This window comes from Pseudophryne corroboree, chromosome 10 (genome assembly GCF_028390025.1).
Source record: "Pseudophryne corroboree isolate aPseCor3 chromosome 10, aPseCor3.hap2, whole genome shotgun sequence".
In the NCBI taxonomy this organism is placed as follows: Eukaryota; Metazoa; Chordata; class Amphibia; order Anura; family Myobatrachidae; genus Pseudophryne; species Pseudophryne corroboree.
This window is the reverse complement of record NC_086453.1, coordinates 207017275-207040572: the sequence shown is the minus strand read 5'-3', so window position 1 is coordinate 207040572 and position 23298 is coordinate 207017275. Positions and strand designations below refer to the sequence as shown.

Below are 23298 nucleotides of genomic sequence, written 5' to 3'. Positions count from 1 at the left end.
CCTGGAATGTACTAAATTTATAGCTCTTTTTAGTAGCTCTGTCCCCCTCCCTTTATTCTTAGTACCCAGTTATGGCTGATCTTTTATTAATAGGGTGCAGCATTCCCCAAAGACGCCAGTAACCAGTTTGTGCAGTGTCTATTCTGTAAACTACACGGCGGCAATAATATAAACTTGCATCACATTGTTTTTGTAAAACGGACTTAATAAATGGCAACCCTTCTTCCTTCTTTTTTTTTTTTTTTTTTTTTTTTAATTGGGTGAAGCATAATTTTAACATGCTTTCCAGAATCTTGTTTGAAGAGGTGTAATTGCATTACAGCGTACAGTATGTGTCCTTTTTGTGTAGCTTTGTGAGTTATACAGTATTCTTTATATTGAATGCAGAATTTTCTAGCGTGTTGTATAACACAGCTAGCATCTTTTTCTTATACTTTAGAGAGGTCTGGGGAGTTAAGACCAATGTTGGAGGTGTTTTACGGATCGCTAAACCCGCAAAGCATTTTCCCCTAAAGTGGTTTTTAAAGACCAACTAAACCTAAAATTCAAGTAGACTTCTTTTAAAATAGATTTGTAACGGTCAGGATGTTATCTGGACTGGACATACTGTAGTTGCGATCGTACAAGGAGAGCACTTCCTATGTGCAGCAAACTATCTGCAGACGCTTCTCCGCAGATAATGACCAATGGTAAATAACTGGACAATGATTCACTGTAAATACAATGTTAAGGCACACGTCTACACCTTTTTATATTGCTACTTGGGTAATATTTGGTGGCCCTTTACGTTATATTATACAGAAACTTAACTCTTCGCCTATATAATGTATTGGTTATGGACCATATTTTTGTTTACCCTGTGCATACTATTCTGGTGGCTGTGTCCCTTCTACAATTGACTCTCTTGAGAAAACACATTAGCATATACCTCTCATAAAACCTTTATTATTCAATGGGGAAAATTCAATAGTTTTACCCGGCAGCAGTCACTGCCAGGCGCCCGACAGAGCAATTCAGTTGTTACATTTTCGCATTAATAACTGCTGGTGCCAACATTTCGTATTGCCGCCTCCTGAGGTGGTGAGCAGAAATGTGCAAAAAGTTACCAGTTTGGGTGGCCAAATGGCAATTTTTGGAGCAACCCTGAACTTTAGTCAGCTTTAGCATTTTTACGTGGCTAAACCCGGTACTGCAGAGTGCGATTGGCGCATTCAAAATCTCCTGGAGATCGGATGTGAATAAATAATTAAATTACACCCAATGTGTAGGCACACAGGTCTCTGAATAAACCAGAAATTGACATATTGATCTGCTGTCCTGTCTGACTACTGGTTAAGGGAAATGGATCAATACTCTGATACCAACTTAACTAATTGAAAGACCGTACTAAAGATACTGAAGTGTTTTGTTTTTTGTGTGTTTTTTTTTTTTTTTTTGTACCCGTTTTAAAGGATAACTTTCCAAACAATTTCCTCCTCAATCCTTTAGGGGCCGATTCAACTCAATGTGTAGTGCCGTCATCGCACCTCTATGGGGTGTGGAGGACAATATGTGTTGTCGACATGAGCCCACCAAACTGACAGGGTTGCTTGTGCTATCCTTGTTGATTATAGGGCCGGGGAATACACATGTAGCACTCCAGCTGCTGTAAAACTAAGCATGCCTAGCTACAATTTTGCTACTAGGGTATAATGAAACTGTGGTAGGACATGCTGGAATGTGTAGTTCCACAGCAGCTGGAGGGCTGCATGTTTAATGCCCCATTGTATAGTGGAACTCAAGTACTAGTTACCATCCCAAATCTAATAATATAGGCAAAGTAAAACTTGTGCAAACGTCATCTATAGTGTAGGCTCTACTGGAGTGCCTTAATTTACAAGAGATAGATATCTATGTATCTTTATGTGTATATATAAATAAATAAAACCACAGCACTCGCCACCCCGGAAGTGGGGTGCAATGTCTGCACTCGCCACTCATAGGGTGGGGTGTGTGTAGCCCATGACCACCTAATTAATTATATACAAACAGGAAATTCAGCACTCACCATAGAAAGCTTATGGCTTTTAAAGGTACACTAGTCACCTAACACTGGTTGATAAATTACGAAGGGACAGCTGACACAGGTTTGGGACAATTGCGTTTACATACCAAAGATTAACCCTTTAAAAGCCATAGGGTATGTGGCAGGTGCACATTAAACCTAGTGGACATATTTGCAATTATATTATGTGTGATACAGTTGCCAGGTTTTAATTTTTAAGACTCTGTGATAGTTTAGGACCTGCAAGAAGGTGGGGTAACTTGGCGAGCGGTTTCCAGGCTTCCGTGCATTGGCCAATTCATTAACTAAACTCCATCATTCATTTATTGATGTTGCGAGGAGAAGTGAGCTTGCTATGGTGAGTGAACTTTGTATGCGTGTGTGTATATATATATATATATGTATGTATGTATGCATGTGTAAAAAATGATATATATATATATAATATTTCTCTAACGTCCTAGTGGATGCTGGGGACTCCGTAAGGACCATGGGGATAGACGGGCTCCGCAGGAGACATGGGCACTTTAAGAAAGAATTTAGATTCTGGTGTGCTCTGGCTCCTCCCTCTATGTCCCTCCTCCAGACCTCAGTTTGAATCTGTGCCTGGTCGAGCTGGGTGCTGTTCAGTGAGCTCGCCTGAGCTTGCTGTAAGAAAGTTTTTTGTTAGGTTTTTTATTTTCAGGGAGCTCTGCTGGCAACAGACTCCCTGCATCGTGGGACTGAGGGGAGAGAAGCAGCCCTACTCTCTGCAGATAGGTCCTGCTTCTTAGGCTACTGGACACCATTAGCTCAAGAGGGATCGTACACAGGATCTCACCCTCGTCGTCCGATCCCAGAGCCGCGCCGCCGTCCCCCTCGCAGAGCCGGAAGACAGAAGCCGGGTGAGCATAAGAAGCAAGAAGACTTCGAAATCGGCGGCAGAAGACTCCAGTCTTCACTGAGGTAGCGCACAGCACTGCAGCTGTGCGCCATTGCTCCCACACACCCCCACATACTCCGGTCACTGTAAGGGTGCAGGGCGCAGGGGGGGGGGGCCCTGGGCAGCAATTAGGACCTCTTTGGCAAAAATTTTGCATATATACATTTGGGCACTGTATATATGTATGAGCCCCTGCCAAAAATTGTACATTGAAGCGGGACAGAAGCCTGTCGCTGAGGGGGCGGGGCTTCTTCCTCAGCACTCACCAGCGACATTTTTTCTCCACAGCTCCGCTGAGCGGAAGCTCCCCAGGCTCTCCCCTGCAGATACACGGTAGAAGAGGGTAAAAAGAGGGGGGGGGCACATAATTAGGCGCAAAAATCAATATAACAGCGGCTACTGGGTTAACATTAAGTTACTGTGTTATTCCTGGGTTATATAGCGCTGGGGTGTGTGCTGGCATACTCTCTCTCTCTCTCCAAAGGGCCTTGTGGGGGAACTGTCTTCAAAAAGAGCATTCCCTGTGTGTGTGGTGTGTCTACGCTTGTGTCGACATGTTCGACGAGGAAAGCTATGTGGAAACAGAGCGGGAGCAAATGAATGTGGTGTCTCCGCCGACACCTGATTGGATGGATATGTGGAAGGTTTTAAATGTTAATTCCTTGCATAAAAGGTTGGATAAAACTGAAGCCTTAGGACAGTCAGGGTCTCAGCCCGTGCCTGATCCTATGTCGCAGAGGCCGTCGGGGTTTCAGAAGCGCCCACTATCCCAAATCGTTGACACAGATACCGACATGGATTCTGACTCCAGTGTCGATTACGATGATGCAATTAAGGATGTGTTGCTCATCACAGAGGAAACCCCAGTCCCTGACAAGAGGGTTCATATGTATGGGGAAAAAAGGCAGGTGGTGACCTTTCCCCCTTCACACGAGCTAAATGAGTTATGTGAAAAGGCTTGGGAATCTCCAGATAAAAAACTGCAGATTTCCAAATGGATGCTTATGGCGCATCCTTTACCGCCAACGGACAGGTTACGCTGGGAATCTTCCCCTAGGGTGGACAAAGCTTTAACACGCTTATCCAAGAGGGTAGCTCTGCCGTCACAGGATACGGCCACCCTAAAAGATGCTGCGGATAGAAAGCAAGAGCGTACCCTGAAGTCCATTTATACACATTCAGGTACCTTGCTGAGGCCAGCGATCGCGTCGGCCTGGGTGTGTAGTGCTGTAGCAGCATGGACGGACACCCTGTCTGAGGAACTTGATACCTTAGACAAGGATACTATATTAATGACCCTGGGGCATATAAAAGACGCTGTCCTATATATGAGAGATGCTCAGAGACATTAGTCTACTGGGCTCTAGAATAAATGCTATGTCGATTTCTGCCAGAAGGGTGCTGTGGACTCGGCAATGGACAGGTGATGCAGACTCAAAAAGGCACATGGAGGTTTTACCTTACAAGGGTGAGGAATTGTTTGGGGAGGATCTCTCGGACCTGGTCTCCACAGCTACTGCTGGAAAGTCACATTTTTTTGCCATATGTTTCCTCACAACCTAAGAAAGCACCGTATTACCAAATGCAGTCCTTTCGATCACAAAAAAGGCAAGAAAGTCCGAGGTGCGTCCTTTCTTGCCAGAGGAAGGAAGCTGCACAACGCAGCTAGTTCCCAGGAACAGAAGTCCTCCCCGGCTTCCACTAAATCCACCGCATGACGCTGGGGCTCCACAGGCGGAGCTAGGCCCGGTGGGGGCGCGTCTCCGAAATTTCAGCCACAAGTTGGGTTCACTCCCAGTTGGATCCCTGGGCAATAGAGATTGTGTGTCAGGGATACAAGCTGGAATTCGAAGAGATGCCCCCTCACCGATACCTCAAATAGGCCCTGCCAGCTTCCGCCCTTAGAGAGGGAAATAGTGTTAACTGCAATTCACAAATTGTATTTTCAACAGGTGGTGGTCAAGGTTCCCCTCCTTCAACAAGGAAAGGGTTATTATTCGACCATGTTTGTGGTACTGAAACTGGACGAACCGGTCAGACCCAAATTAAATTTAAAATCCCTGAACATAGACCTGAAAAGGTTCAAGTTCAAGATGGAATCGCTCAGAGCGGTCATCGCAAGCCTGGAAGGGGGGGATTTTATGGTGTCTCTGGACATAAAGGATGCATACCTTCATGTCCCCATTTATCCACCTCATCAGGCGTACCTAAGATTTGTGGTACAGGATTGTCATTACCAATTTCAGACGTTGCCGTTTGGTCTCTCCACGGCACCGAGAATATTTACCAAGGTAATGGCGGAAATGATGGTACTCCTGCGGAAGCATGGGGTCACAATTATCCCATACTTGGACTATCTCCTCATAAAAGCGATGTCAAGAGAGCAGTTGCTGAACAGCGTAGCACGCTCTCTGGAAGTGTTACGACAACACGGCTGGATTCTAAATATTCCAAAGTCGCAGTTGATTCCTACGACTCGTCTGCCTTTCCTGGGCATGATTCTGGAAACAGACCAGAAGAGGGTTGATCTCCCGATGGAGAAGGCTCAGGAACTCATGACACTGGTCCGAAACCTATTAAAACCAAAACAGGTGTCGGTGCTTCACTGCACGCGAGTCCTGGGAAAGATGGTGGCATCATACGAGGCCATTCCCTTCGGCAGGTTCCATGCGAGGACCTTTCAATGGGATCTACTGGACAAATGGTCCGGATTACATCTTCAGATGCATCGGTTAATCACCCTATCCCCCAGGGCCAGGGTGTCTCTCCTGTGGTGGCTGCAGAGTGCTCACCTTCTGGAGGGCCGCAGATTTGGCATTCAGGACTGGGTCCTGGTGACCACGGATGCAAGCCTCCGAGGGTGGGGGGCAGTCACACAGGGAAGAAATTTCCAAGGTCTGTGGTCAAGTCAGGAGACTTGCCTTCACATCAACATCCTGGAACTAAGGGCCATATACAACCCCCTACATCAAGCGGAGTCACTGCTTCGCGACCAACCGGTTCTGATTCAGTCACACAACATCACCGCAGTGGCTCATGTAAACCGCCAAGGCGGCACAAGGAGCAGGGTGGCGATGGTAGAAGCCACCAGAATTCTTCGCTGGGCGGAGAATCACGTAAGCGCACTGTCAGCAGTGTTCATTCCGGGAGTGGACAACTGGGAAGCAGACTTCCTCAGCAGACACGACCTCCACCCGGGAGAGTGGGGACTTCATCAAGAAGTCTTCACGCAGATTGCAAGTCGGTGGGAACTGCCACAGGTGGACATGATGGCTTCCCGCCTCAACAAAAAGCTACAGAGGTATTGCGCCAGGTCAAGAGACCCTCAGGCGATAGCTGTGGACGCACTGGTGACGCCATGGGTGTGTATTTCCTTCTCTTCCTCTCATACCCAAGGTGCTGAGGATAATAAGAAAAAGAGGAGTGAGAACAATACTCATTGTTCCGGATTGGCCAAGAAGGACTTGGTATCCAGATCTGCAAGAAATGCTCACAGAGGACCCGTGGCTTCTGCCTCTAAGACAGGACTTGTTGCAACAAGGGCCCTGTCTGTTCCAAGACTTTCCGCGGCTGCGTTTGACGGCATGGCGGTTGAACGCCGGATCCTAGCAGGTAAAGGCATTTCGGATGAGGTCATTCCTACGCTGATAAAGGCTAGGAAGGACGTGACGACTCAACATTATCACCGTATATGGCGAAAATATGTTGCTTGGTGTGATGCCAGGAATGCCCCTACGGAGGAGTTCCAGCTGGGCCGTTTCCTTCACTTCCTACAGTCGGGAGTGACTTTGGGCCTAAAATTGGGTTCCATTAAGGTCCAGATTTCGGCCCTATCCATTTTCTTTCAAAAAGAACTGGCTTCTCTGCCTGAAGTTCAGACGTTTGTAAAGGGAGTGCTGCATATTCAGCCCCCTTTTGTGCCTCCAGTGGCACCTTGGGATCTTAACGTGGTGTTGAGTTTCCTGAAATCACACTGGTTTGAACCACTCAAAACGGTGGAATTGAAATATCTCACGTGGAAGGTGGTCATGCTACTAGCCTTGGCTTCGGCTAGGCGTGTGTCAGAATTGGCGGCTTTGTCACATAAAAGCCCTTATCTGGTTTTCCATGCGGATAGAGCAGAATTGCGGACCCGCCCACAATTTCTACCGAAAGTGGTTTCATCCTTTCATATAAACTAACCTATTGTGGTGCCTGTGGCTACTACTGACTTGGAGGATTCCTAGTTACTTGATGTGGTCAGGGCTTTGAAGGTTTATGTAGCCAGAATGGCTAGGGTCAGGAAAACAGAATCTTTGTTTATACTGTATGCTTCCAACAAGCTTGGGGCGCCTGCTTCAAAGCAAACTATTGCTCGCTGGATCTGTAACACGATTCAGCAGGCTCATTCTGCGGCTGGATTGCCGCTGCCTAAATCGGTTAAGGCCCATTCCACAAGGAAGGTGGGCTCTTCTTGGGCGGCTGCTCGAGGGGTCTCGGCATTACAGCTTTGCCGAGCGGCTACTTGGTCAGGTTCAAACACTTTTGTAAAGTTCTACAAGTTTGATACCCTGGCTGAGGAGGACCTTGTGTTTGCTCAATAGGTGCTGCAGAGTCATCCGCACTCTCCCGCCCGTTTGGGAGCTTTGGTATAATCCCCATGGTCCTTACGGAGTCCCCAGCATCCACTAGGGCGTTAGAGAAAATAAGATTTTACTCACCGGTAAATCTATTTCTCGTAGTCCGTAGTGGATGCTGGGCGCCCGTCCCAAGTGCGGACTTCTTTCTGCAATGCTTGTATATAGTTATTGCTTAAATAAGGGTTATGTTATAGTTGCATCAGGGTTGATCTGATGCTCTGTTGTTGTTCATACTGTTAACTGGGTAAAGTTATCACAAGTTATACGGTGCGATTGGTGTGGCTGGTATGAGTCTTGCCCTGGATTTCCAAAATCCTTTCCTTGTACTGTCAGCTCTTCCGGGCACAGTTTCTCTAACTGAGGTCTGGAGGAGGGACATAGAGGGAGGAGCCAGAGCACACCAGAATCTAAATTCTTAAAGTGCCCATGACTCCTGCGGAGCCCGTCTATCCCTATGGTCCTTACGGAGTCCCCAGCATCCACTACGGACTACGAGAAATAGATTTACCGGTAAGTAAAATCTTATTTCTCTGACGTCCTAGTGGATGCTGGGAACTCCGTAAGGACCATGGGGAATAGACGGGCTCCGCAGGAGACTGGGCACTCTAAAAGAAAGATTAGGTACTATCTGGTGTGCACTGGCTCCTCCCTCTATGCCCCTCCTCCAGACCTCAGTTAGATTTCTGTGCCCGGCCGAGCTGGATGCACACTAGGGGCTCTCCTGAGCTCCTAGAAAGAGAGTATATGTTAGGTTTTTTATTTTACAGTGAGACCTGCTGGCAACAGGCTCACTGCAACGAGGGACTAAGGGGAGAAGAAGCGAACCTACCTGCTTGCAGCTAGCTTGGGCTTCTTAGGCTACTGGACACCATTAGCTCCAGAGGGATTGACCGCAGGACCCGTCCTTGGTGTTCGTTCCCGGAGCCGCGCCGCCGTCCCCCTTACAGAGCCAGAAGCATGAAGATGGTCCGGAAAATCGGCGGCAGAAGACTTCAGTCTTCACCAAGGTAGCGCACAGCACTGCAGCTGTGCGCCATTGCTCCTCATACACACTTCACACTCCGGTCACTGAGGGTGCAGGGCGCTGGGGGGGGGCGCCCTGAGCAGCAATAAAAACACCTTGGCTGGCAAAATAATCACAATGTATAGCCCCAGAGGCTATATATGTGATAATTACCCCTGCCAGAATCCATAAAAAAGCGGGAGAAAAGTCCGCGAAAAAGGGGCGGAGCTATCTCCCTCGGCACACTGGCGCCATTTTCTCTTCACAGTGTAGCTGGAAGACAGCTCCCCAGGTTCTCCCCTGTAGTTTTCAGGCTCAAAGGGTTAAAAAGAGAGGGGGGGCACTAAATTTAGGCGCAATATTGTTTATACAAGCAGCTATTGGGGAAAATTCACTCAGTGATAGTGTTTATACCTACATTATATAGCGCTCTGGTGTGTGCTGGCATACTCTCTCTCTGTCTCCCCAAAGGGCTGTGTGGGGTCCTGTCCTCAGTCAGAGCATTCCCTGTGTGTGTGTGCGGTGTGTCGGTACGGCTGTGTCGACATGTTTGATGAGGAGGCTTATGTGGAGGCGGAGCAGATGCCGATAAATGGGATGTCGCCCCCTGTGGGCCGACACCAGAGTGGATGGTTAGGTGGAAGGTATTAACCGACAGTGTCAACTCCTTACATAAAAGGCTGGATGACGTAACAGCTATGGGACAGCCGGCTTCTCAGCCCGCGCCTGCCCAGGCGTCTCAAAGGCCATCATGGGCTCAAAAACGCCCGCTCCCTCAGATGGCAGACACAGATGTCGACACGGAGTCTGACTCCAGTGTCGGCGAGGTTGAGACATATACACAATCCACTAGGAACATCCGTTACATGATCCCGGCAATAAAAAATGTGTTACACATTTCTGACATTAACCCAAGTACCACTAAAAAAGGGTTTTATGTTTGGGGAGAAAAAGCAGGCAGTGTTTTGCTCCCCCATCAAATGAGTGAATGAAGTGTGAAAAAGCGTGGGTTCCCCCGATAAGAAACTGGTAATTTCTAAAAAGTTACTGATGGCGTACCTTTTCCCGCCAGAGGATAAGTTACGCTGGGAGATATCCCATAGGGTGGATAAGGCGCTCACACGTTTGTCAAAAAAGGTGGCACTGCCGTCTTAGGATACGGCCACTTTGAAGGTACCTGCTGATAAAAAGCAGGAGACTATCCTGAAATCTGTATTTACACACTCAGGTACTAGACTGAGACCTGCAGATAGTGCTGCTGCAGCGTGGTTTGTAACCCTGTCAAACAGGGATACTATTTTGCGAACATAAGACGTCGTCTTATATATGAGGGATGCACAGAGGGATATTTTGCCGGCTGGCATCCAGAATTAATGCAATGTCCATTCTGTCAGGAGGGTATTAGAGACCCGACACTGGACAGGTGATGCTGACTTTAAAAGGCACATAGAGCCTTATAAGGGTGAGGAATTGTTTGGGGATGGTCTCTGGGACCTCGTATCCACAGCAACAGCTGGGAAGAAAAATTTTTACCTCAGGTTTCCTCACAACCTAAGAAAGCACTGTATTATCAGGTACAGTCCTTTCGGCTTCAGAAAAGCAAGCGGGTCAAAGGCGCTTCCTTTCTGCACAGAGACGAGGGAAGAGGGAAAAAGCTGCACCAGTCAGCCAGTTCCCAGAATCAAAATTCTTCCCCCGCTTCCTCTGAGTCCACCGCATGACGCGGGGGCTCCACAGGCGTAGCCAGGTACGGTGGGGGGCCGCCTCAAAAATTTCAGCTATCAGTGGGCTCGCTCACAGGTGGATCCCCGGATCCTTCAAGTAATATCTCAGGGGTACAGGCTGGAATTCGAGGCGTCTCCCCCCCTCCGTTTCCTCAAATCTGCCTTGCCGACAACTCCCTCAGGCAGGGAGGCTGTGCTAGAGGCAATTCACAAGCTGTATTCCCAGCAGGTGATAGTCAAGGTGCCCCTACTTCAACAAGGACGGGGTAACTATTCCACACTGTTTGTGGTACCGAAACCGGACGGTTCGGTGAGACCCATTTTAAATTTGAAGTCCTTGAACACATACATAAAAAAATTCAAGTTCAAGATGGAATCGCTCAGGGCGGTTATTGCAAGCTTGGAGGAGGGGGATTACATGGTATCCCTGGACATCAAGGATGCTTACCTACATGTCCCCATTTACCATCCTCGCCAGGAGTACCTCAGATTTGTGGTACAGGATTGCCATTACCAATTCCAAACACTGCCGTTTGGACTGTCCACGGCACCGAGGGTCTTTACCAAGGTAATGGCAGAAATTATGATACTCCTTCGAAAAAAGGGAGTTTTTAATTATCCCGTACTTGGACGATCTCCTTATAAAGGCGAGGTCCATGGAGCAGTTGTTGGTCGGAGTAGCACTATCTTGGGAAGTGCTACAACAGCACGGATGGATTCTATACATTCCAAAGTCACAGCTGGTTCCTACCACACGCCTGCTGTTCCTGGGGATGGTTCTGGACACAGAACAGAAAAAAAGTGTTTCTCCCGCAGGAGAAAGCCAAGGAGCTGTCATCTCTAGTCAGAGACCTCCTGAAACCAAAACAGGTATCGGTGCATCACTGCACACGAGTCCTGGGAAAAATGGTAGCTTCTTACGAAGCAAAATTCCATTCGGCAGGTTCCATGCAAGAACCTTTCAGTGGGACCTCTTGGACAAGTGGTCGGAATCGCATCTTCAGATGCATCGGCTAACAACCCTGTCTCCAAGGACCAGGGTATCTCTACTGTGGTGGCTGCAGAGTGCTCATCTTCAAGAGGGCCTAATCTTTCTTTTAGAGTGCCCAGTCTCCTGCGGAGCCCGTCTATTCCCCATGGTCCTTACGGAGTTCCCAGCATCCACTACGGACTACGAGAAATAGATTTACCGGTGAGTAAAATCTTATTATTATTATATATATATATATATATATATATATATATATATATATATATATATATATATATATATATATATATATATATATATATATATATATATATATATATAATATAATATTATATTTGAGTATCCCACATCCAAATATTCCGAAATACTGGGATAGCGAAACCTTTGTTTTCTGATGGCTCAATGAACACAAACTTTGTTTAATACAGTTATTAAAAATATTGTATTAAATGGCCTTCAGGCTGTATATGGATCACAAATTAATAGTGTGAATGTACATACACATTGTTTAATGCACAAAGTTTATTAAAAATTTCTGCTGCGGGGTACACTGGGCTCCACTAGGATTAACATCAGGGTGTAGAGTAGGATCTTGATCCGAGGCACCAACGGGCTCAAAGCTTTGACTGTTCCCAAGATGCACAGCGCCGCCTCCTCTATAACCCCGCCTCTGTGCACAGGAGCTAGGTTTGTAAGTTGGTGCCATGCAGTTAGCAGGCACTTCAACAGGGGGGCTGCTCCTGCAGCCCTAAGAAAAGCCAATTTCAGAAGAGAGAATATCTGAAGAGTTCAAGAGCTGCAGCAGTGTTAGATGTCAGTCAGACATCCCCTGCTGCAGCTCCATCACTCCCCCAGCGGTGCTGTATACTTCTGCACCCTGGTTGCCGGGTCACTGCAGCGGAGGCTCAGTTGTTCTTCATACATTAGTCACACACTCGCCGCTGTCTCCCGGATCGCGTGGCCGCATTAGAAGGGGAAGTAAGGGGTCTCTTTGGCCCGCTGTAATCGTGATCCAGCGCGGCCGTGGGAGGTGGGCCTTGCGCAGGCTGGCGTGGACACTGTAAAGGGCAGCCGCTCCACTAGCCTCCAGGACACAGGGCACAGGTATGGTTTTTGTCTCTGTGAAAAACCCTTTTCATTACAGCCCGCAGTGCCTAGTGGGGAAGCCAGCAGGGGGATAAGGCCTGACCTGTAGCCCCTCCCCCAGCCCCAGGGCACCATTTGGGTAAATGTTCCCGCCCTGGATCTGCATGTATATCTCCCTCACTCCCTGTCAGCCGTCATTACACGGAGCTGCGCTGTTCCTGGGACTGCTGGGGCAAATCCTCCTCTGTAAAGCCGCTTGCTCGTCAGCGCTGTTCATTTCTTTTTCATCCACTAGGGGTCACTGGAGTACTCTAGGGATATGGACGGCTTCCGCAGGAAACAGGGCACTGAATATTTAAATTTAGAACACTACACCCCTCCATATCCCCGAGTACCTCAGTGTTTTTTCTGTGCTCATGCACTAACAGAGGCTTGTGTGGGTTCCCACACTTTCTTTGAATATTGATTTTAATTTTTACTTTTTTATACTACTCCAGCACATCCCTTCCCAGTTTCTACTAAAAACATGGGTCCGGGATAGTGCCGCTGCACGGAGCAGCGCATGGCGTGTCAGTCCTCACAAAGAGCACCCTCACAGCCACACGCAGCCCACTGAACTGCTGCAAGAGCTGGACGGAGCTTACAGAAAGAAGCCCCGTCGCAGCCCTCCCTACAAGGAGACAAGGTATGCTGGGGGGGACGGGGTGGTCAGTGCTCGCTGCCGCCCCGCTGTGTGGGGTCCGTGTTCATCACCGCCGCCCGCCGCTAATACCAGCGCCCGACCCAGCCGCTCCGGCCGCGCTGTACGGACTTCAAAGCCAGCGCTACGAGGGGGAGAACCGCCGCAGCACAGCGCTCTCACTAGCGCCGCCGGAAGCCGCTACACGCCGCTCCAGCCAGCCGAACTCCGTTCACTCGGCCGCTCTCCTCACAAGCGTCCCCCGCCTCCCTGCAATGACCAGGTCAGCTTCCCGCTCCCCGCGGAGACGCACGGAGCACAGGGGAGGGGGGGGGGGGGGGCAAGTCTGATCAGGCAGCGCTGCTGCAAGGGAAGAAAAACTTATAATATGCTGCATGACAGGCTGCCAGATTCATATGCACCATAGGTTATTTTAATAGACTATTGAGCCTATATTAAACACAGGCGGCATGTATTGTAACCTGACCTGTGATTATCAGTGTAAGCATGGCATGGGGGCCATTTTAACCATGCTTCCTGTTTCTTCCTGTTTGTAATTCCAGAACGTTCCTGTCCTACATCTCTACTCCACCGAAGGCGCAGGGGTGTTAGTGGGAATTTTTGGTTCAGGTTTTATATAGGCTGGCCATGTGAATGCACTTCGGCCATATATATATATGTATATTACACACCTTAAGTAACAATTTTACTGAGTCGTGCAAGTGTCTGTCTTTATCTATTGTGTTGTCTGTCTGCATAATGAGTACGGCACCAGCAAAGACTAAAAAAGAAGTTTTACTGCAATTTCTGTACATGAATCTACCACATGTTCAGTATGTTTTGTAGGTTTCCACTCTGGAACCCAGTTTCATTCCTGTGTTACGCAAATGTAATGGCTGGGTTGCAATTAGAATTGGCCGCCGCTCGACACGAGCGGCAAGATCGGAGTCTCGGGTGAGACCGCCACATCTAATGGTAGAGTCTCAGCCGTTGCAAAGGTCCAACTTCACTTTGGGTAACAAGGTATTAATTTAATTGGTCTTATAATTTAACCGTGTCTGCTATGTTGCAGTCTGACAATTCTATGCCAAACCTCACTGCGCTAAATAAGGGTGAGGAGGGCACATTAGACCAGCAGTCAGTCAGTGCGGTTTTTGACAGCCCAGACATTGATAATGACCAATGCGTCAGTCTCTGACGTTTACAGAGACTAAGGAGCCTCTAACATATAATAAGTCGTATTTACTAAATGACAGAGATCTCCAATGGGGTTCTTATTTAGGATATCTTAATAAGATGTTAGTAGAAACACAAAATAACCGAATAACCGGTTCTATACCTCACAGATTTAAGTCTACTTACCCGTTTCCACACAGTGACATATACATTGGAGAATCCGCCATTGGTGGATTCGTCTGTGTCAAACCTTATAAAGACCCTTCAGACGTAAGATAGAAGGGCATTTGGGTCACTAAGGCGCTCTTTGTATGGGAACAATGACGATCATGTTATACTTATCGTTAATCAAATCTGAGAAGCTGCTGAGTATCTATGTACAGCTTCTGCTGCCGGCTGTTGGCTCGCTTCTCGCTTTTCATCGTCGCTAGTTACAGCACGGCAAGTACTCTGGCTGCGTTCTTGGCAAGCGGAGTCAGAGGTCAAAAGAATACGGTGGCCCGAAGTTTTTTGTTCCTAAATTGGACAAATGCAGTTCTCAGGCCAAGGCGGGGGGGGGGGGGGGGGGGGGGCGGGCGGGCGGAGTCTAGTTTCCTGCCATTGCCTCCACCGGTACCAAGACGGAAATACTCTGGTCCGCCGTTCAAATAACGCCAGGGCGCTAAAGTCACCAACAAGCCAGTGGCTTGACGGGCTCCCAGGCCATCTCGGATTTCCAATTGTGGGAGCGCGCCTTCAGACGTTACATTTGACGGGATTCCAGACATCCACTGATGGATGTATCCGCAATTTAGTGTTAAAAGAAAGCTGTCTCCCGCCACTGCGCTTTTTCAAGACAGGACTGCCTCTGTCGGACGACAAGAAGGCGTTTTGGCAGATTGCCATTCAGTCTCTGCTGGATTCAGCAGTTTTTAATGCCAGGCCTGGTACATCAACAAGGTCAGGGTTATTATTCCCGTCTATTTGTGGTACCGAAGCCGGAGGGCTCCGTCACAGTCTCAATCAGTAAGTCACTTACTACAGATTGAAGATGGAATTTCTGCGGTCAGTAATTGCAGATTTGGAGTCACAAGATTGCACGATTAAGCTTGATCTCAAGGATGCGTACTTACACATTCCGATTTGGTCACCTCATCAGAGGTTCTTGCGTTTTGCAATACGCCACAACCATTAACAGTTTCGGGCTCTACCGTTTGGCCTCTCGTCAGCGCCTCGGGTATTCACCAAAGTGAATGTCTGTGATGATAGCTCATCTCAGATCCCTGGGAGTGACAATCGTTCCTTACTTAGAAGATCTGCTCATAAAAGCTCCGTCTCAACAGATGCTCCTCTAACTTGCGCTGCTAACGTACACCACGGTTGGAGTGTCAACTTCAATAAATCGCATCTAATTCCGTCTCAACTACTTCAATTCCTAGGTATGATTCTCAATACGGTAAATCAAGCAATTTACCTACTACAACAGAAAGTACAGATTATTCGCCATCTGGTACAATTAGTGCTCAAGCCACGCACAGTCTCGATACATTTGTATATTTGCCTATTAGGAACAATGGTGGCTTTCGAAGCGCTTCAGTTCGGAAGATTTCACTCGCGTCCATTTCAACAGCATGTGCTCGCACAGTGGTCGGCCTCGCATCTGCAGATTCCCCACAGGGTGAGGTTGTCGCCAAGGGCGAGGGTGTCTCTACTCTGGGGCTCAAGGTACACAATTTAAACGCAGGCGGCGGCTCGAATTGGATAATTCTAACGGCGAACGAGAGTCTCAGAGGTTGGGGAGCTGTAGTTCAAAATTGTCAGCGACAGGGTATCTGGGCGGATCACGACAGATTGCTGTCTATAAATGTCCTGGAACTCCGCGCAATTTACAATGCACTACGACAAGCAGTACACATGCTTCGCTCTCAGACTGTCCAAGTGCAGTCAGACAACGTGACGGCAGTCGCATACATCAACAACCAAGGAAGAACGATAAGCCGCATGGCAATGTGGGAAGTAGCTCGAATCCTCAATTGGCCAGAATACCACCAGGTGATATTGTCGGCAGGGTTCATTCCGGGAGTGGACAACTGGGAGGCGGATTATCTCAGCCGTCGGGATTTTCATCCAGGAGAATGGGCATTAAATCCAGCAGTGTTTCACATGTTGGTCCACAGGTGGGGTTACCCTCAGGTGGACCTGTTGGCATCTCGCCACAATTACCAAACGCCCCAGTATGTGTCCAGCACGAGCGATCCAAAGGCAGTGGCGGTGGATGCTCTCACAATCGCGTGGCCGTACAGCCTCGTGTATCTGTTTCCACCGTTTCCGCTGCTCCCTCGGTTGCTAAAACGGATCAAAAGAGAGTCCGTCACAGTCATACTAGTGGTGCCTCATTGGTCTCGGAGAGCTTGGCTCTCGGATCTCCGCGGATACTCGCAGGTGATCCTTGGCTGCTCCCACTACGTCCAGACTTGTTACAACATGGTCCGTTCCTTTACCCCGATTTAGCGCGGCTGCTTTTGACGGGGTGGCTGTTGAGACCGCCCTATTAGGAAGAGAGGGCATTCCAGAATTGGTTATACCAACCATGTTACGAGCTAGGAAGCCAGTTACGGCAGCTCATTATTACAGAATTTGCCGTGCCTATATAGGTTGGTGTGAAACTCGGAAGTTTCCGACATCATCTTTCAAGTTATCCCGTCTTTTGTTATTCTACAAACGGGGTTAGATGGAGGACTGCGTTTATCTACACTAAAGGTCCAGGTATCTGCTTTGTCAATTTACTTTCAAAGAAGATTGGCTCTATTGCCGTCTATACACACATTTCTGCAAGGTGTCCTCAGAGTACAGCCTCCATTCATTCCACCTACAGCGCCATGGGACTTGAATCTGGTTTTAGATTTCTTACAGTTCATATTTTGAACCCTTACAAGAAGTGGATATAAGTTTTCACTTGGAAAACAATTTTTCTTCTAGCCTTAGCTTCGGCAAGGCGTGTTTCAGTTTGGGTGCCTTGTTATGCAAGCCACTGTATTTGGGGTTTCATGATGACAGAGCGTAACTTCGTCCGAATCCCGGTTTCTTACCAAGGGGTAGTGTCATCTTTTCACATCAATCAACCAATAGTAGTTCCGGTGTTAACCAGACATTCTGGAACTCTGGATGTGGTACGCGCATTCCGCGTTATGCATTCCGAATGTCTACAGTTCGTAAAACGGATACGTTGTTTGTTCTCTATGATGCTGCCAACATAAGTTTGCCAGCTTCTAAGCAGACCTTATCCGGATGGATAAAACTGACTATACGTCAGGCTTACCTTCATGCTAGGTTACAGCCGCATACATCAGTAACAGCTCATTCCACATGTTCTGTGGGAGCTTCATGGGCATCTGGTTGTGGAGCTTCTACGACGCAGCTTTGCCGTGCGGCTACATGGTCATCAGTGCACACGTTTGTGCGCTGTTACAAGTTTGATACGTTTGCGGCATCAGCATCTAGATTTGGCCGCATAGTGTTACAGGTGCCAAACAGCTCTCCTGCCCACAAGGGAAACTTTGGTACGTCCCAAGAGTACTCCAGTGACCCCTAGTGGATGAAAAAGAAAGTAGGATTTTGGTACTTACCAGGTAAATCCTGTTCTTTGAATCCATAGTGGGCACTGGATGCCCACCCAGAGCAGTTTTACCTGGTTTGTAATAAGCCCAGGGGATCTTATGGTAACACATTTTCACCGACTGGTTCAAATTATAAAGTTCTATCGGTTATGGTGTCAACTGTTTAGTTGTCAGTAACGTTATGTGTCAACTTTGTTGTTGTCCGTTATGTTATATGTAATTCTCAATTGTCAACCTCTCTCTAGTTCCTGTTCGGCTCAGTAAAAAACACTGAGGTACTCGGGGATATGGAGGGGTGGAGAGTTCTAAATTTAAATATTCAGTGCCCTGTTTCCTGCGGAAGCCGTCCATATCCCTAGAGTACTCCAGTGCCCCCTATGGATTCAAAGAAAAGGATTTACCTGGTAAGTACCAAAATCCTACTTTTACAGGACACTTAAGTATTCTACATGTCAGTGGACAGTGTTAGTTAAGAAAAAGTGCATACATTCAGGGTTGTGCGGTACAAACCCCCCGCTACTTGGGTATACTGAAACTGTGGTAGGACATGCTGGAATGTGTAGTCCACCTTTGGACCCAGTGAAGGCAAACACTCTCTTTATTCGGTGGTACAATCCCTCCTGACCACAGGACTGGTAGTACAGGTGCCTCTGGCTCAGAGAGGCAAGGGGTTCTATTCACCGCTGTTTCTAGTCCCGAAACCGAACGGGTCCTCGCGGCCCATTCTCAATCTCAAGTCCTTGAACAAGTATGTGAGGGTCTCCAAGTTTCGTATGGAAACTCTACGCTCTATTGTTCTGGCCTTCGAGCCTGGGGACTATATGGTCTCCCTGGACATACAGGATGCCTACCTGCATATTCCTATTGCAATGTCACATCAGCAGTACCTGAGGTTTGCGGTGGGCAACCTTCATTACCAATTTCGGGCTGTTTGACAATGCTCCGTGCGTGTTCACCAAAGTAATGGCTGTAATGACGGCTGTAATCCGCCGTCAAGGGGTTAGGATCCTGCCGTACCTGGACGATTTGTTGATCCTGGCAAATTCCCCAGATATTCTCCTGCGTCATCTAGATCTGACTGTCCAGTTCATGAAAGCCCACAGGTGGCTAGTCAACTGGAAGAAATCTTCCCTGGTTCCTGCTCGGAGCATGGCGCACTTGGGAGCGTTATTGGACACTCACAACCAGTGGTTGTTCTTGTCTCAGTAGGAAGTCCTGAAGCTTCAGGACAGGATTCGATGCTTCCTATCTCGTTCGCAAGTGTCAATACATTCGTCAATGCAAGTGCTAGGTCTCATGGTGTCTGCTTTCGACATGGTGGAGTATGCTCAATTCCATTCTTGCCCTCTGCAGAAGTTAATTCTTGCCAAGTGGGACGGCCTGCCTCACCGGATCAGATCTCAAATCATCTCCTCGTCTCCGGAGGTCCGCCTGTCACTGAGCTGGTGGCTTCAGGACCATCGATTGAGCAGGGGTTGTCCCTTCTGGATCTCCAACTGGGTCCCGCTGACAACGGATGCCAGTCTGAGAGGTTGGGGCGCGGTGTTGGAACAACACTCCCTTCAGGGTCGGTGGACCGATAAACATTCACCCGATAAACATTCTGGAACTGCGGGCGGTGTTCAATGCACTGAACCTGGCCCAGCATTTGATACAGAACAGACCTGTTCAAGTACAATTGGACAACACCACCACGGTGGCGTACATCAATCATCAAGGTGGCACTCTAAGCCGCATGGCAATGAGGGAAGTATCACAGATTCTTCAGTGGGCAGAACGCCATTTGCTGGCTTTATCCGCAGTGTTCATTCCGGGGGTCCTAAACTGGGAAGCAGACTTTCTCAGTGGTCAGGACGTACAGGCAGGAGAGTGGAGCCTCCATCCAGAGGTGTTTCAACTTCTCGTGGACAAGTGGGGCCTTCCAAATGTGGACCTGATGGCGTCTCGACACAATCACAAGCTTCCGGTCTTCGGAGCAAGTACAAGGGATTCTCAAGCGGCATTCGTGGACGCTCTGGCAATTCCATGGAACTTTCAGCTGCCATACGTGTTCCCTCCGGTGTCACTCCTGCCCAGAGTAATAAGGAAGTTCAAGCAAGAAGGAGGAATCCTACTTCTGATCGCTCTAGCGTGGCCCAGACGGTACTGGTTCCACGATCTACAGGGCCTCTCGCTAGATAGTCCTCTTCTACTTCCACAACGACCAGACCTCCTCGTTCAAACTATGTTAAAGGCCCGTAAGCCGGCTTCTGCTCTGATTTACCATAGGGTCTGGAATTCTTACTTTACTTGGTGCGCGTCTCATAATCATGACGTTTTCAAGTTTTAGTATGGTCAAACTGTTAGCCTTCCTACGACAGGGCCTCGACTTAGGCCTTCGTCTGGCCTCCCTCAAGGTTCACATTTCTGCCTTGTCTGTTTGGTTTCAGAGAAAGATTGCTACCCTACTGGATGTTCATACTTTCACTCAGGGTGTGTTGCGGATTCAGCCTCCTTATGTACCGCCTGTGGCCCCTTGGGATCTGTCGGTGGTTCTGGAGGCCTTGCAAGAGTCTCCGTTTTGAACCTCTTGCGTCTGCAGACCTTAAGTGGCTTTCCCTTAAGGTTTTGTTTTTGCTGGCTATCACGTCAGCTAGTAGGGTCTCGGACTTGGGTTCCTTGTCCTGTAAGTCCCCCTATTTTTTGATTTTTCACCATGACCAGGCCGTTCTTAGAACGCGTCCTGGTTATCTACCCAAGGTGGTGTCTTCCTTCCACCTTAATCAGGAAATTGTGGTTCCGGCCTTTAGTTCTCCTAGTGGTCTTCCAAAGAGTGGTCTTTGGATGTGGTACGGGCTCTCCGTATCTATGTGAAGAGAACTGCCTCCATTAGGATGTCTGATTCTCTTTGTTCTGTTTGGATTTCACAAACGTGGCTGGCCTGCTAACAAGCAGACCTTGGCCAGATGGATTAGAATGGTGATTGCACATGCTTATGTACAGACTGGTCTGCCAGCTCCTGCTACCATCAAAGCCCATTCTACTCGGTCTGTTGGACCTTCTTGGGCGGCCCGCCGTGGTGCGACCCTTGAACAATTGTGCAAGGCGGCTACGTGGTCCTCAGTGAACACATTAATAATGTTCTATGCCTTCGATACTTCTGCCTTCCAGGATGCTTCCTCTAGATGCCGGGTTCTTGTGCCCGCTACAGTGCGTCCCCTCCCATAAGGAACTGGTTTAGGACATCCCCGATGTTAATCCTTGTGGAGCCCAGTGTACCCCGCAGCAGAAAACGAGATACCGTTAAATCTTTCTGCGAGGTACACTGGGCTCCACAAGGCGCCCACCCTGACGCACTTGGCTTCTTTGGGTTGGTATGGCATTAGGCGCTGACACCCTCTCCTGTAGTGAGTGTGTGGTGTCTGTGGCTACTCACGATTGCCGTCTCTGGTACCTTCTACATTGGACTGGTTATAGAGGAGGCGGCGCTGTGCATCTTGGAAACAGTCAAAGCTTTTACCCTGTTGGTGCCTCGGATCAAGATCGTACTCTACACCCCGATGTTAATCCTTGTGGAGCCCAGTGTACCTCTCAAAGATTTAACAACGGTAAGTTCTTTCCATAAATCTCGTTGTTTGCTGAAATGACCTTCAGGCTGTGTGTGTAAGGTGTATATGAAACATAAATGCATTCTGTGCTTAGACTTAGGTCCCTTCGCCATGATATCTCATTATGGTATGCAATTATTCCAAAATACTTCTGGTCCCAAGCATTTTGGATAAGGGATACTCAACATGTATGTGTAAGTTTTTTCGCTATTGTACAATGCCAAGTCTTGTGATGTGTTGCCAGAATAATTTGACAAGAGTCAAGAACCAGATTTAAAAAAAATAACCACTTCCCAAGACAACGTAACAGACATGTTCCCTTAATTCGTGTACAAAATCTAATAAAGAACGGTAGATATAGATGTGTGTTTTGTTTGTATGTATGCATGTGTGTGTGTGTGTATATATATATATATATATATATATATATATATATATATATATATATATAAATAATGTGTGTGTTTAATATCAAATCGCATTTTGTGAATTGCAATGTGTAAACAGCAACTATTGAACCACTGTCAAATCTATATTAAGAATGCCTCTTGGGCATCCGTTGTGTCCTGAAACAGATTAGTTACATGACATAGGACTGGTGCATTGTATTCTCTACTATGCTGACACTCATTACAGTTGCCCACATATGCTAAATTGCATATAGTTGAATAACAATGCTGCACAACTCTGTAATCCAAGTTTGGTGTTACAAAGCTAGCTCATCAGATACTTACCCATATAAAGCAAGAGATTTCTTAATTCACATTTTTCTTCTAGTTAAAAAAAACAAAGCAAGCCCATACAACGGTTACCTAAGTGCCCACTGAAGGCCTGCGGCACTGTATTACTGGCTAACTGCTGCAGATGGCCCAGTACTGGAGAGAAAGTAAATCCTGGGCAGTTTGCTTTATCTCTGTATACATCAGCAATTTTGTCAGTGAATAGTTCTGTCTTCATTAATTCTCAACTCCTTTAAACAGTTATAAAAGCTTGGCTCCAGCCAGGACCAGACTTCCTGGATGTCTTTAGCTCAGTGTATCCGTTAAGAGGTCTGTTTTTGCAAAGCTTTGACATGTATTAGTTATGTACGTTTTTCTTCCTCTTCCTTCAAAGCCTGCTTCTGTTGTACTATGACTAGAGTGAGCCAGTATCAACCCAGTTTGTAAAAGCTTTAATTGACATTGAGTCCATATGCCAAATACTTGGTCTGGTTCATAGGTATGTCTTAGCTCAGATACCATCCCAAGTTGGATTTGGTGAAATGCATGCACAACCTTGTAAACTGCAGGGGCCACATGGGGGATCCTGTAACGTACAGAAGGGCTCTATGTTAATCTCAGTAATAAGGTAAAGTTAATAAATGTAATCAAAGGATAGTTACCTATAATAACATAATGGGTATGTACCAATCTCACAAGAAACAATGCTGTAACTGCTGAGTACGGGCGAAGGCTCGGGTGGCTGCCTGCTGCCTATCACTGTTAAGGGGGGTACTCACGGAGAGAGCCATGCTTAAAATCTAAGCAATCTGACTAGATTGCTTAGGTTTTAAGCACAGATCACTCATGTGTACCCCCCTCAGCGATAGCGATGCGCGGCCCTGCACATAGCTAATGCCGGTGCTAGATTGAGCCTGCATGCAGGCCAACCTAGCACGTAGCTCATTTCACCCACTGGGTGAAATGAGCGGCCCCCCGTCCTCCCCCGCATCGCTCAGCACACATCTCTCCCGTCTATATGGGCATTTAGGCGTTGTGATCTGGATACTTAGGGGGCATTTCACTTGTTCAATGGGTGCGTATAATTGCATTTCCGCTGTCACTTTAGACAGGGTGGTATGCAGTTGTTTGGGCGCTCATTGCACTCAGAAG

The 23298-nt window shown here is 47.7% G+C and overlaps 1 protein-coding gene across 2 annotated transcripts in view; it reads left to right on the top strand.

The window, feature by feature from the left end:
* The window catches only part of GNB1 (G protein subunit beta 1), a 133452-nt gene that overhangs the window by 70814 nt on the left and 39340 nt on the right, over window positions 1–23298 (top strand). The window lies entirely within an intron of this gene.